This window comes from Diabrotica undecimpunctata, chromosome 3 (genome assembly GCF_040954645.1).
Source record: "Diabrotica undecimpunctata isolate CICGRU chromosome 3, icDiaUnde3, whole genome shotgun sequence".
NCBI classification, from domain to species: Eukaryota; Metazoa; Arthropoda; class Insecta; order Coleoptera; family Chrysomelidae; genus Diabrotica; species Diabrotica undecimpunctata.
In genome coordinates, this window is record NC_092805.1 from 122227222 (window position 1) to 122243549 (window position 16328).

The 16328-nt window shown below is 32.4% G+C and overlaps 1 long non-coding RNA gene across 1 annotated transcript; it reads left to right on the plus strand.

Moving 5' to 3' along the window:
• Nucleotides 1-914: 914 nt before the first annotated feature.
• Nucleotides 915-14701, plus strand: LOC140436157 (uncharacterized). Its single transcript, XR_011950252.1, has 2 exons — nt 915-1111; nt 14567-14701. It is a non-coding gene; the product is annotated as an uncharacterized lncRNA (long non-coding RNA).
• Nucleotides 14702-16328: the final 1627 nt, after the last annotated feature.

Consider the following 16328-nt stretch of genomic DNA (forward strand, 5'->3'; position numbering starts at 1 on the left):
TTCCTACCCGAATATGTATACATATATACGGGGCTTATATGTGCATATCATATATAATGGGACTCTTAGAAACGCGATGTCTCAGGAATGGTAACTCTTAGGAAAAAACTCATAAAGACCATTTCTGTAGAGTATTTATTTGTTTTTTTTTTTTTTTTGATAAAATTTACCGTTTTCGAGACAAATCCAAAAAAACTCAAATTTTGACCTTTGACCTCGAATAACTTTTGTAGCACACACACGATCGATGAGGATTTTTAAAACTTTATTTGTAATGGTAAAACCCAGCTCTCCACCAATATTTGGCTTTCTGGGAATTTTTGTTACTTGACCACTATTTTCATGTCTAAATGGACCGGATTACAGGGTTTTATAAAGTCAAATCCTCTTCCCGTAACGTTTGTATGTATTTTCATTACTTATTCATTTATTGTATTGATGTTTTGAATGTTTAACGAATTAGAGCGATACAGAGAAAAATTAGCGCTCGCCTGACGGCTTGTGCGGTCAATATTTCCAATTGTGAACAAAAGTCACTGTATGCACTTGTTGCATAAATTACTCTTTTATTACACGTGCTTATATAAATTTTACTAAAAGTTTCATTACGTAATTGATCAGGAAATATTTAAATAAATAAAACAATATTAGAATTTTGAAACGCATTCCTGGGATTCATATTTTTTTTATATTTATATAATCTTTGTTATTCTTCCGTCAGCTTATTTCAAAGAAATATTTAATACAAGCATCCACATATAAAATACAGGCATTTATTACAATTTATACGATAAAAATATCTAACATAATTACTAGTTTATTAGAAGACAAACGGTAATTATTAGGAATTACCACTTTTATAAATTATACTTAATCTATAAATAATTAAGAGATGTTATTTGAAAAACATTTCTAATCCAAGTGCTGTTTATGATCACAATGCGAGAGTTAGTAGCAATCACCGTATTGTCTCTGTGCATATGTTTGTGTATAGCACAACAATGTCCCCCATGCGAACCATTAAACTGTCCAATTCCTATGTGTATTTCTGGTTCAGTATTAAAAAAGAAATACCCATGTGAGTGCTGTTTAAATTGCTATATCGAAAAACGTGAGTAAATTTATATTTTTATCATATATTATGTATCTATGTACAGCGTTAACAGGCCTTAGACCCATTGCTGGATGGATAATTTCCATCGTTTTCTGTTCTTAGCTATCAGCTTCCAATCTCTGATTGCCATCTCTCTAACATCTTCCATCACTACACCTCTCCATTTATTTCTTGGTCTTCCTCTCTTTTTTTTGCCCTTAGGTACTCTCCAAGCAATATTCTTGACTAGGCTATTACCTTGCATTCTTTCTAGATGTTCGAGCCATCTAGTCTACGTTTTTTCACCACCTTTGTTATTGTAGGGTTAGCATACAAATGGTACACTTCTGCATTAGTTCGTCTTCTCCATTCTCCCTCTACTACATTTCCACCAAACATTTTGCGAAATATCTTTCTTTCCCATGCTTCCAATCTGTTCTGTATGGTTTTATTCACAGTCCATGTCTCGGCAGCGTTTAGCTTTGTAGCATTTTTCACTTCGAATTCTTCTGAGACTGTACCGTTGCATTTCACAGCACAAATGGTTTGTCAAATTGTCATTTTTACCAATCTTATTATTTTTCTGGCTCTTGGAATTTTTTTAGCGTTTCTATTAATTTGTTTCTGTCTATTGTAGCGTAGGCGGCTTTGTAATCAATTAAAAGTACTTGTGCTGAAATATTGTATTCATAGCAATTGATCAGGATTTGTTTTAGCATCAATATTTGATCGGTTGTTGATCTTTTCTTGCGAAATCCTCCCTGGTGTTCTCTTGCATATTACCTCTATTTTACCTCTAGCACTTTGTATATTATCTCTAACAAGGATATTCCTCTATAGTTTGCGCATGCAGTTCCATCTCCCTTTTTGTGTATAGGAATTATAATGGACTTGTTTCATTCTTGAGACATTTTTTCGGCATTCCACAGTATTAGCCAACTAAGTTGGTTTATTAAAGCCTCTCCTCCATATTTTAAGTTCTCTGATACAATACCGCTGTCCCAGGGGCTTTTGTGATTTTTCATATCTTTTATTATTTCTTCAATTTCTTCTCTTGTGGGCTTTGGTATTTCTTCTATTACTATGTGAGGATTAGGAACATTATAATTTTCTTCATTAGTCACTACGTCATTTAGCATCCCTTCGAAATATTCTTTCCACCTTTCACATATTTGATCTTCGTCCACTATCAGGTTTCCTTGCTTATCTTTTACATTCACCGTTTTTACATCATACCCAGTTTTAATGTATTTTACCTCTTCCTACCTAATTTCTTTCAATATGCTTTACTTTATCATCCATATACTTTCGTTTCCGCTCTCTTAGGATTTTCTTTACTTCTTTTCATTGTTCGGCATACCTTTCTAGGTCGTCTTGTTTTTGCGATCGTAAACTTTTTAATCTCAAATCTGATCTTTTTTTAAATCTATTCTACATTCGTCATCGAACCAGCAGTTTTTTCTAAATCTTTTTGTTCTTCGTATGTTCTTCGACGTTACTTCCTTTATAGTGTTTGTCATTTTCAAGAACTTTTGTTATACAGTATGGTGAAAATGAAAGGAATAAATTCGTTATTTCGTAAACCGGAGACTTTACGGAAAAATCCTGAAACCCGTCGATTTTTATTTTTAAATAAGCTATTCGTAAGAATACATTTTTATTTTTAACGTCATCTATGTGAGCGTAATGACGTCATTGCTAAAATTTTTAAATAGAAAAGGGGGTATTAATACATCATTTGAAAGGTCTTTTAAATACCTATTCAGCCATATCAATATGTCTGAGTATTTGATGTTTGTAATTGTTTAAAAAATTATTAAATATTTATTATTACAATAAATATTTATTAAGTATTGATATGATGTATTATTGACACCCAAAAATAAATTTTATAAAGGCCATCACTGGTAATGAAATGTCTTTTTTATCTACTTTTTACCTTTTTAAAAAAACTAGTTACCTTATCAATATGAACATTGATAGTTGGACATTCAAACTTAATTATCTTTCTGTCAAGTGATTAATAGTATTATTGTAGTAAACGTATTCAAAAAGTCTTTGTATCTTTGAACATGAAGAGAACTGAAATGCAAAGAATTGAAATTCTTATAATGATTGGTTATGGAGATAAAACACGTACGCAGAAAGAAGTATGTGCGTTATTTAATAATAAATACCCCCGTCGAGAACCAATTTCACAATCCACTGTAAGCAAAATTGAGAAAAAATTTAGAGAAACGGGTCATGTTAAAGATCTTCCTAAAGGTAGTAGAAAACCAATATCTGAAAACCAACAAGTAGACGTTCTGTTAGCTTTTCAAGATAATCCTCATAACAGTTCACGGCAAGTAGCATTAGATAATGACATGGACCATTCAACAGTTCTTAAACAGCTAAAGAAGGAAAAGTGGCATCCCTACAAAGTAAGTTTAGTACAAGAACTTATGGAAGATGATTTTGATAGACGAATTGAATTTTGTGACATTATAATGGAACGAAATAACAGAGATCCGATGTTTTTAAAATAGATTATTTTCTCTGATGAAGCTACATTTCTACTAAACGGTCATGTCAGTCGTCAAACTTATCGGTACTGGGCTACGGAAAATCCACACTGGATGCAAGAGTACCGTACTCAATACCCAGAGAAAATTAATGTTTGGGTGGGAATAATAGATAATAGGTATTGGACCATACTTTTTCGAAGAAACCTTAACAGGTCCTCGATATTTAGAATTTCTTCAAAATTTCTTGCTTCCAGAATTGAACCGGTTGTTTCCAAACAGAAATGATTTATGGCTACAGCAAGATGGTGCTCCTCCACACTATGCTGTCTTGGTACGCAACTACTTAAACAACGTCTTTCCAAATCGGTGGATAGGTCGAAGAGGAACAATAGAATGGCCGCCTAAGTCACCTGATTTGACTCCTCTTGATTTCTTTTTATGGGGATATTTAAAAAGTAAGGTGTATCAAAATAGATCACAAAATATTAATGAACTGAAAGAAAGAATACGTAATGAGGTTGTTCAAATAACTCCGGAAGTTTTAGAGAATGTTAGAGAAGAGTTCGCGGCACGCCTTTCTCATTGTATTTTAGCTGAAGGTAAACAATTTGAGCACTTAATTTAGGTTTCGTTGTATTTATTTAATAATACTTAATAAATATTTATTGTAATAATATAATAATAGTCTCCCGTTTTATACTGCTGTCGCGGCTTTGGGAGTATAGCAGGGTAGTCTGCTATATCTAGGGCCTACGGTATACAAGGAAGGTAACATGGCCAGTGCTACGCTTCTACCGTCTATTATTACCCCTGGTTTTACCCAAGGTACTCATTTTTATTCAGGCTGAGTCGACCTGGGGCCTATAGATATTTTTAAAATGTCTAGATGTTCTTGCCGGTGGTAGGATTCGAACTCCGGATCACCGGCTTGCGAGGCAAGCATCCTACCGCTTGCGCTACGCAGGCCCTATTGTAATAATAAAAATTTAATTATTTTTTTAAACAATTATAAATTTTAATTACTTAGACATATTGATATAGCTGAATAGGTATTTAAAAGACCTTTCAAATGATGTATTACAATACCCCCCTTTCTATTCAAAAATTTTAGCAATGACGTCATCACGCTCACATAGATGACGTCAAAAATAAAAATGTATTCTTACGAATAGCTTATTTAAAAATAAAAATCGACTTACGAAATAACGAATTTATTCCTTTCATTTCCACCATACTGTATGTTACTCACAGTAGTACTATCTTGTTATTCCTATTATCGTCTCCACTTGTATAAAACATGTATGGGCTAATCTTTTTAATGTTGTTTCCAGTCAAATGTGTTTCTTGTATTGCTATGATGTGTATTTTATATTTTTTTAAGTTCTTCTATTAGGTTAATTAATGCTCCTTCCTCGTATACTCCTCGTATATTCCATGTCGCAATATTTAGGTACGTATTCTTATTTTTTGTTTTTCTATTTATGTTCAAACTCATTATCCTGTTCATCGGTAGGGTCCGTCGGCATAATGGACCGTCTTTTTCTTTTTCCGCTACTATATGCCGTTTTTTGGGTCCATATTTCTAGAATTTTCTCGTTTGAAAGTACCATTTCCGACCCCTTCCCATTTTATGCCATTCACAGTTAATTTTCTGTACCCTATCTTTACGTTTTTACCTTCAGCTCTTAACTCCTTGCCTTTATTTACAATTTCCTGCCTCTTGTATCTTTCCATTTCGGTCAGGTCATCGTTGATGAAGATTTTTTCTCCAGTAAGAAATCTGACTTTGCTTTTTTCTTTCATTACCTTAATATTTTCGCTATAATCCTTCATTTTAGGTGTTTTTGTATAAAATCTTTTACATTATTTTTTAAGAGTGTTTCATCTGTTGCGACTATTGGTAGACCCGTAATTATTATGTTATTTCTTTTCATCTGTTTTTCAATTCATTCTACTTTGTTTTCAATCCGGATTAATTTGTTTTTTGTTTCTTCAATTCTTGCTTTATCTTTATATATTTTTTTTCAGTGCTATCACCTCTTCTCTAAATACTTTTCGATATATCATATATTATATCGTCATTATATCGTTCTCTTTGCCATTATTCCTACGTCTGAACTGCTCTCCTTATTAAATGTACTCATATGTTTTTATCTTGGGTTATGGTTATACTAATATTAAGCTCATTCAGAAAATGTTTCCACGAGTGTCTTATTTGGTTTTTCTCTCTAAATATATCGAGGAACTTGCAACTGATTGATTTTTCGTAGTAATCGATTATTATTTTGGCGTTGACGCCAACCTATCTTCACCGCTCTCTTATTTCATGTCATTCTCAATTCAGCCACGTGCATCCGTTATTTTTCTTTCTTTTTAACTGACTATAGTGAAGTGTTGTACATCATAGCTGGTCTTATAGCAGTTTTCTAAAATTTGGCTTTAAGTTTCATTAGAATTTTCCTGTCATACATCTATACTTCATTCATTGTATTTTTTGCAACCATTTCACCATCTAATCTTATTATCATATTTGGAGTAGCAATTCCATCATTAAATGAATATTATGGAGTCTATTTTTGACCCACTAAGCTTTTTTCAATAGCTTGTATCTAGAATATTCCTCTTAATCTTTATACTAGTGCCTTTCAGTATTTCTTGATGTCAGTATCATCAACATATATTCATATATTAGACACTAAGGAATGCCACTTATGACAGGAATGAAATTTTCCTGTTACCTGGTCCAATATAGCATAATATATATATATATATATATATATATATATATATATATATATATATATATATATATATATATATATATATATATAGGAAAAGGAAAAGAAGTCTTTGCTGACAACGTTAGAAAACGGAGCTTTGAGGTTTATTGGGATTTGCAGCGGTGAAATAAGTTTACTCTTTTAACTAAGTTTCAAGCTTTCGAAAATGTTTATTTTCATCATCAGGAAAAACTGAAATAAAGTGCTACTGTTAGTAAAGCATCCTCGAAACCTATTAAGAATGTAAAAGGTAATAAAAACTTACGTTAATGAGATTTGTCTTTCGTGGATGTTCTACTCACATGTGTTATGTGTGACTACATGTGATCTTATTTAGTTTGACCCCGAACATAGCACGCCATAATGATGAGGTGCAAATTATTGTCACAAGTGGAGAACAAAATGCCAATTGCTCATATACTTCATTAAAATACATAAAAGGCATAACACCCAGACTGACAAGACTTTTTAAAGATTTCACTAATTTAAAAATAGCCTTCAAAACTTCATTAACTGCGAGATCAATATATTCCAAAGTCAAAGATAAAAGTGACATCAAAAATTGTTCCAACGTTGTGTACCAGATTCCTTGCAACAATTGTAATTTGGTATATGTGGGACAAACCACGCGTAGCCTAGGTAGTCGCTTAATCAGTCATCGAAGCGACAGCAGACTATATCCGGAAAGATCTGCCCTTGCAGAACATGTAAATAAAGAACATCGCATAATGAATTATGAATCAGTCAAAGTTTTAGCTACTGAAACCAATTACAAAAAAAGAATCTTCTTAGAAATGGCATTCATTGCTCAGAATTCAAACGCAATAAACAAAAGGAGTGACATTAATCAGGTAAGCTCCATTTACTCCTACCTATTATATTTGGATACACATTCACATGTCAATGATGTTTCAACATCTGAGTCATTGTAAAGTTTCCATGTTTCTTTATTTAGTATTTTTTCATCTTAATACAAATAAAAATTGTTCTTTCAACCTAAATACTATCTTTGTTAAATTTTGATGTGTAATATAGTAGTACTACATAAGACAAAGAAAACAAGAAGAAGTTCTGTCATTTGCCATGTCCAGGAATGACAGCTACTCTTAACCTAACACTCCACTGTTGGCCGGCACACGTGGCCGTTTTAAATCGTTGTAATCGTCTTTATCTTATGTGTTAAAAGTAAATATAATTGTCAAGTTTGGTCTTTTACACCATGCAATTTATAGATTATTTAATTATTGACTCAATCAATGAGTGGTGCGTGATATTGTCACATGTGAGTAGAACATCCACGAAAGACAAATCTCATTAACGTCAGTTTTTATAACCTTTTACATTCTTAATAGGTTTCGAGGATGCTTTACTAACAGTAGCACTTTACTAAAAGAGTACACTTATTTCACCGCTGCAAATCCCAATATATATATATATATATATATATATATATATATATATATATATATATATATATATAGATATATATATATATATGTATATATATATATATATATATATATATATATATATATATATAGTGTAGGTAAAAGTTTATGGTCGGTATGGTAAAATTTAACAGGATATCTAGGATAACACAGATATAAAATCATATTTTTAGCGAATAGACAAAGATAACAATCATATTTCCCCTTGGTCTCCCCTCCATATTTCTTATTGACGCCCATTGCCCATAAATAATAATTTTATTTTCAAAAAGTGCACATTTTTTACTACTACTTTCTGAATATTGCAATGATGGAAACTTCTTCTGACGCATTTCTGTCCGTTTCTACTACTTCTACTACAAGTACTGACATACTGCCACCGCCACCCAAGCGTCAAAAGGTGATGAATACTTCCATTAATAAAAATATTAGTTTAGAACCAAAGAAACAAATAGATATGAATTTACTTAACCTATGCAAAGACTCGTTTCATATGTTTTCCATAGTTAAAGAACGAGTTTTTAAAAAGTTTGCAGGGTGAATTCCTGGATATAAACCGCCAACAAGAAAAACTTTGTCAGGTTCATTACTTCAGGAATGTTATATCAAAACTGAGCAAATTATTAGATCACAAGTTGTTAAAGAAAACATATCTGTAAAAATATCTGTAGTACTACTGACCTTTGGATATGTGGAGTAACTGAGAGTTAAATCTCATTAACAGGACAATATTTAACCGAAAATTTAGACTTTAAAACGGTTTTATTAGGCTGCTGCCATTTTTCTGGAAACCATAATTCAGAAAACATCGCTTTCGAAATTAGTGAAATTATTAATCAGTGGGGTTTAAAACGAAAATTAAATTTTTGCAGTAACTGATAATGCTTCAAATATGGTCAAAGCTATTAAAGATGTTTTGGAATGAAAACATTTAAATTGTTTAGTTCCTACGTTAAATTTATTGGTGGAGGACGCACTTAAATGCTATCGTGTACAAATAGATAAAATAAAAAGTCTTTTTTTGACAATTCGGCAAAAAACACATTTCAAAAAAGTACCTTATCTTCGGAAAGGCTTTTAAAGTATTAATTACACCATAACAAAGTTCCCAAACGGCCAATCCAGGACGTGGAAACTAGGTAGAACTTCACCTATTACATGTTAAAAAGAATGACCGAGTTAGAAGAGGCAATCCGTTCCACATTGGTATTAGTTAATATAGACTTAGACTTAGACCAAATCTAAATTTTAAAGACTGGATTATTTGTTCTCAACTTTCCCAAATTTTACGGCCTTTGTTCAAATGCTAAAAAGACAACAGGTCAAATAAAACCAATAAGTTTGGCAACGTTGAACTTCCCCTTTTTTATTATATCCACTCATGCATGTTCGGCGATGCGATATAAAGGGTGGACCTAATATACCTCTCTCTTTTTAAACAGGTGTTTCTCACTCCATCTCACGTAAGGTCCATTTTTATAGCGCTTTTTCTATCCGAATTGTCGAATAAAGGCCTCTCCCATTTCTCGCCATTAATCCCTGTTGTGTGCTAGGCGTTTCCACATTGGTCCTGCGACTCTTTTGATATCGTCGCTCCAGCGCATTTGAGGTCTTTCTCTTGGTCTCTTCGCATCGTACGGTCGCCAGTTTCCGACTTCTTTGTTCCATCTACCATCTTCGAGACGTTCGTTGTGTCCAGCCCATTTCCATTTTAATTTAGCTGCTTGTTTCGCGGCGTCCTTTATTTTTGTTTTGTTCCGGATTGCTTCGTTCGTTTGCCGATCTATTAGTAAGATACCAAGCATCTGTCGTTCCATGGCTCGCTGAGTTTTTCGAATCTTGTCCATGTTCTTTTTTGTGAATGTCCAGGTTTGAGCTCCGTAAGTGAGAACGGGAAGGATACAAGAATCGAACACTTTGGTTCGAAGGTTTTGGGTCGTCGAAGGTCCATACCTACCATAAACTTTTACCTATTGTATATATATATATATATATATATATATATATATATATATATATAATATATATATATATATATATAATATATATATATATATATATATATAATATATATATATATATATATATATATATATATATGTATATATATATATATATATATATATATATATATATATATATATATATATATATAAAAAATGTGCACTCGTAAGTGAATGGGATATTTTCGGTCAATTTGGAGATTAAAAAATTAAAAAAGAAAAGAGTTGTGCTACTTTATCTTTTTATTGAATACGTTTCGCCCACTGTTCAATGGGCATCATCAGTTCATCTAAAAGAATGGTATTAGCGATACATCTAATATAAAAAACAATTAAGTAAACGATCTTACCTTTAAAAGATCTGTAGCATTAAGATATTAGTATGGTGAAGACACATCAAAAATTAATTTACTAAATAAAACAGCAAAAACACAGAATGCCGGAAGATTCCCAATTTAAGTAATTTTATATTAATTAGTTTTATAATTTAACTTTTAAAAACATTGATGGATTCTAAAATCTATCAAAAAAATGTAATTGTCAATTTTGAAATGTTATATTAACAACGGCAAGGCTAGGGATCTTGACTGTCATGATCATATCATGTAAAATAAAGTATTTGAAAGTTCGAATGTCAGAACTGACAATCAGATGGTGAGATTGAAGGAAAAGTTTTGTAGATGCCAACATAAATGTTATGATATAATAAAAGAAGTTGAAGAAGAAACCAATAATTTAAAAGTAGAATACGGAAGAATCAATTTTGTAGTATTAGTGCATGGTAAATTTGGCTTAAGTTGCTGATATCAGTTCTCTTATTTAATGCATTAGGTTGTTTCAAAATATGACACATCTCCATAAACTGTCTCTTATTAAAGTTACGTTCTGTACAGAGAATTCTAACACCATCAAAATTCACAGTATGTTTGGTGTTGATTGCATGTTCTGCAAGGGCACAAGTATGTTTAGAAAGTTTAATGTCACTACGATGTGAAGTAAGGCGTCCTTTAAGGGAACGGCCAGTTTGACCAATATAACATGCATCACATTCAGAACAGGGTATGTGATAGACTACATTCACTTGTTCCAAAAAGAAAAGAGGTGTTTTAATTTTAGAAAACAAGTTCCTGACAGTCTTTGAATTATTGATAGCAATCTTAACCGGGATATTGTTCTGTTTGTACAATTTAATAAGCTTTTCAGTAACATATGGGAAATAGGGTAGTGAAGAGTAATGGGTGGTGGAAGTTGCAATGTTAGGAGAAAGTAGAGTATTGTTGTTCATAATATTATTAGAAATCATTCTAAGTTGATCGCCATTAGGTAAATCATCAATATAAGACCCAAAACTTGTTGAAAAAAGGTATTTATTTATGAGAGATGTAGGGTAAGAATTGTCAGATAGTATACTTCTGAGTAACAAAAGAGAATCCCTTTTGTTATCAGGATGTGTTAATGATTTCTAATAATATTATGAACAACAATACTCTACTTTCTCCTAACATTGCAACTTCCACCACCCATTACTCTTCACTACCCTATTTCCCATATGTTACTGAAAAGCTTATTAAATTGTACAAACAGAACAATATCCCGGTTAAGATTGCTATCAATAATTCAAAGACTGTCAGGAACTTGTTTTCTAAAATTAAAACACCTCTTTTCTTTTTGGAACAAGTGAATGTAGTCTATCACATACCCTGTTCTGAATGTGATGCATGTTATATTGGTCAAACTGGCCGTTCCCTTAAAGGACGCCTTACTTCACATCGTAGTGACATTAAACTTTCTAAACATACTTGTGCCCTTGCAGAACATGCAATCAACACCAAACATACTGTGAATTTTGATGGTGTTAGAATTCTCTGTACAGAACGTAACTTTAATAAGAGACAGTTTATGGAGATGTGTCATATTTTGAAACAACCTAATGCATTAAATAAGAGAACTGATATCAGCAACTTAAGCCAAATTTACCATGCACTAATACTACAAAATTGATTCTTCCGTATTCTACTTTTAAATTATTGGTTTCTTCTTCAACTTCTTTTATTATATCATAACATTTATGTTGGCATCTACAAAACTTTTCCTTCAATCTCACCATCTGATTGTCAGTTCTGACATTCGAACTTTCAAATACTTTATTTTACATGATATGATCATGACAGTCAAGATCCCTAGCCTTGCCGTTGTTAATATAACATTTCAAAATTGACAATTACATTTTTTTGATAGATTTTAGAATCCATCAATGTTTTTAAAAGTTAAATTATAAAACTAATTAATATAAAATTACTTAAATTGGGAATCTTCCGGCATTCTGTGTTTTTGCTGTTTTATTTAGTAAATTAATTTTTGATGTGTCTTCACCATACTAATATCTTAATGCTACAGAGCTTTTAAAGGTAAGATCGTTTACTTAATTGTTTTTTATATTAGATGTATCGCTAATACCATTCTTTTAGATGAACTGATGATGCCCATTGAACAGTGGGCGAAAGGTATTCAATAAAAAGATAAAGTAGCACAACTCTTTTCTTTTTTAATCTCCAAATTGACCGAAAATATCCCATTCACTTACGAGTGCACATTTTTTATATTAAATTAGACGGTCATATTCCTTAAAGATATATATATATATATATATATATATATATATATATATATATATATATATATATATATATATATATGTATATATATATATATATATACATATATATATATATATATATATATATATATATATATATATATATGTATATATATATGTATATATATATGTATATATATATATATATATATATATATATATATATATATATAATAGAAGACGAGTTTTCTACAGCTGGCCTCAGGAACAATCCTCAGTTTTTAAATCTCTGGCGGTCATTGCATCTTCGACATCTCTTCATGACCCTCTTTTTCTACCTCGTTTTCTTCTACGAGACAGAGTTCATTTTTCTATCTTTTTTGCCATCTATTTTCAGGAATTCTCTGCAGGTGTCCATACCAGTTTAGTCTTTTGGCTTGGATAGTATCTATTATGTTTAGGTCAATTTCCATGTCTCTCCTAATATCTATGTTTCTCACCCTATCAAGTCAAGTGTGCTTTCCACGTAATAGATACCCTAATAATTCTCTGATTGATTTGTTCCCAGCTTTCCAGGTTTCTTTTTAACTTTTTTTTATCAATATTGATACCCCTGCTTGTGCTATCTTGCCTTTCTCTACTCCACTATAAATATGTATAAAACCTCCTATCTCTTCGTTACCTTGGCCTTTTTTCTTTGTTTTGGTAAGAACTGTGATATCTGATTTTATATTTTTTTTTTACTTTTCCTTTGAGAAGTAAAAGAAGAAAGAGCTCCTTTGTAGGATAATGCTACTGTCTTATCCACGTAAAAAGAGAGTAAATTAGAGTCGGACTAGGTTTTTATTTTAAGTAGATCAGAAACTATAGTTGCATGAAGAGTTACAATATTAGATTTATCCAGATGATACTGGTATCATCAACAAAAAAAAGTTTTCCATCGATTTTTAAATTACTGATGTCATTTATAAAGGTAAGGAAAATTAGAGGACCCAATACTAAACCTTGAGGTACTCCCCATACTCCTTTGTGGTCAAAGTCAATATCATTTGCTCTAACCAGTTGTTTCCTATTCACCAAGTAGGATCGCAACCAATTCAAAGAAATACCTCTAATTCCGTAAAAATTTAGTTTTTTTTATCAAAATGTGGTGATTTACGCAATCAAAAGCTTTGGCATAGTCACAAAAAACAGTGGCAGTGTAAAGATTATTGTTTAGTGCTTGGTAAACCTCATGTAGTATAGAAAACATTGCATAACTGGTACATTTATTAGATAAAAAACCAAACTGATTTTGTGATAAAACCTTCATAGAAAAGATAATGGCTGTCTTTAGGCACTCTGGAAATATACCTAAGGAATCATTAATTAGTGAGACCAGGACTTCCAACACATTTTTTTGGAGATTTTAGAAAAATTTTATGATATAGTTCATCAGTACTACAGAAAGATTTGCGTTTGATAGATAATGCGTGTAACAAACAACGAAGTCACAAGAAGAATTAATAAGAGAATGGAAATAAGAGAAACCCTCAGAACAAGAAGTTGAAATATCTTTGATACATTATGCTTAACTAAAAACATTAACTACTTCAATTAACCAAAGAAGGAAACATCCAGGGCAAAAAAACTATAGGAAAGAGAAGAATCTCGTGGTTCTTTTAAAGAACTCTAACATTTCATGGGGTTATGCTGGGCCTCATCATCTTACTCCTTTCGATTAAGTATTTGGCATGTTCTACTGTTAGTTTCAGTTTTGGAAATATATCTTCTACCCTGGACTGGAACACCAGAATGATTCTCAATAATACCTCGGATATAATCAATTAACCTATTAACTTCCTTCTCTGCTCTCGTTTATCTTGTAGAATTTTTGTGTTACAATAACATCTTTATTAACTGTTAACTAATGTTTATAAAAGCTGGTTTCAGAGTTTTTCCTCAGCAGAGTGTATGAAACTACATCTTTTGGTTCGTTTTAGACATTTGTACCTTTGTTATTGGTAATAATGTAATAAAGAAAAACTAATGTGTTTCGCTGCTTATTTATGTGTTTCAATCAATATTTATAAATTAGATCTATTAAATTAAATTACTCTTTAATAGTTATAGGTAGCTAATAATGAAATTTTGTTTTAGAAAAAGGAGAAGATTGCTCATCTTCAAGTGAAGCTTGTGTTGAAGGATCATTTTGCATAAATGATAAATGCGAGTAACCGTAAAAATTTATTTTTGTAAAAATTATTAGAAAAATTAATAAATTATTAGAAAGAATTCAGCAATAAATTAACTGTTAATTACCTGTAGTATAAATGATGTCCTGTATTTCAAACATCATTATTATCATTGTCCAGCCTTCTGCGACCAAAGTTGGATATAGACCTTCCATAATTTCTTCCAGTTCTGTCGGTCTTGAGCTTCCTGCAGCCAATTCCCAGCGATTCTTTTAAAGTCGCCTATCCATCGTATAGGTGGTCTACCCCTGCTTTTTCTGTCAGCTCGTGGTCTCTACACTGTAATTTTTTGGGTTCATCGCCCGTCATTAATTCTGGCTACAGGGCCCGCCCAGTTCCACTTCAGTCATACTATACCCTCTATGACATCTGTGGCGTCTGTCTTTCTTCTTATTTCTTCGTTTCTAACTGTGTCTCGAGATGACAGTTAGTCCAAGTAGCGATCGTTCCATTCGTCTTTGAGCTATTCTGAGTTTGGTTGCTGTAGCCTAGGCTAAGGAAAGTTTTTCGGCGCCGTAAGTCATGACTGAAAGCACACATTGGTCGAACGTCTTTTTTTCAAATAATTTGGCATGTTTCTCTTGAAGATGTCTGATAGATCTCCATATGCGGCCCATGCTAAAGTGATTCTTCTTTGCAGTTCAACAGTTTGATTGTCGCTAGCAACTTGGATTTCATGACCTAAGTATTTATATTTTATGAACTAATCCTATTTCGTTGCAGTCGACTTTAGAATTTTCGCTTGGTACCAGATTTGTCATGTATTGGGTTTTTCTAAAATTTATGTTCAAACCAACTTCGTTACAGGCGGCATCTAACTCAGTAAGCATAGTTATTATTATTATTATTATTATTCCAGATTTAGCCATACGGCTCACACTAACTCTAAGGGGAAAATTCACTCATCCCAGATACCTACGGTATCAAAAGGATTGAGCTCTGGTGGGACTCTTTCCATGTTATCGAGTCCTAGGTGACTTGGTATGTCGGTGTATCTCCCAAAAATTTTCGTACGCATCTGGACGTCGAAAGTAACACAGCTTTCTGCATAATCTTATATAGATGTTCATTTAGACCCAGCTTTTTTATGTTTTCTAGGAGGCTCTTCGGGATGACTCCAGTGGTAGAAAGAATAATAGGTATCGTCTGGGTACTTTCCATTCTCTGATTTGTATTTCTAGATCTCTGTACTTGGCGATCTTTTCGTTGTATTTAACACGTAAATTATTGGTGTTGGGTATCGCCACATCAATAAGTGTTGTTTGCCTAGTAATTTTATTAACTAGTATGAGATCGGGTCTATTATGGGCCACTGGTTGGTCTGTAAGCACAGTGCGGTCCCAGTATAGCTTGTAGTTGTCATTTTCAAGCATTCTATCAGGGACGTATTGATAATAAGGAAGATGGTCGGTGTGGAGAAGTCCCAGTTTGTCAGCTAGTTCTTGGTGGATAATCTTTCCTACTGAGTCATGACGTTCTTTATAATCAGTACCGACAAATGCCTGGCAGCCACCGGCAAGATGTTGGATGGTTTCTTGGGCTTGGCATCCATATCGGCATTTGTCATTTTGGACTTGAGGATCTTTAACAATATATTTCAGGTAATTTTTAGTTGGAATAACCTGATCCTGAATGGCAAGTAGGAAACCCTCAGTCTCGGGAAACAT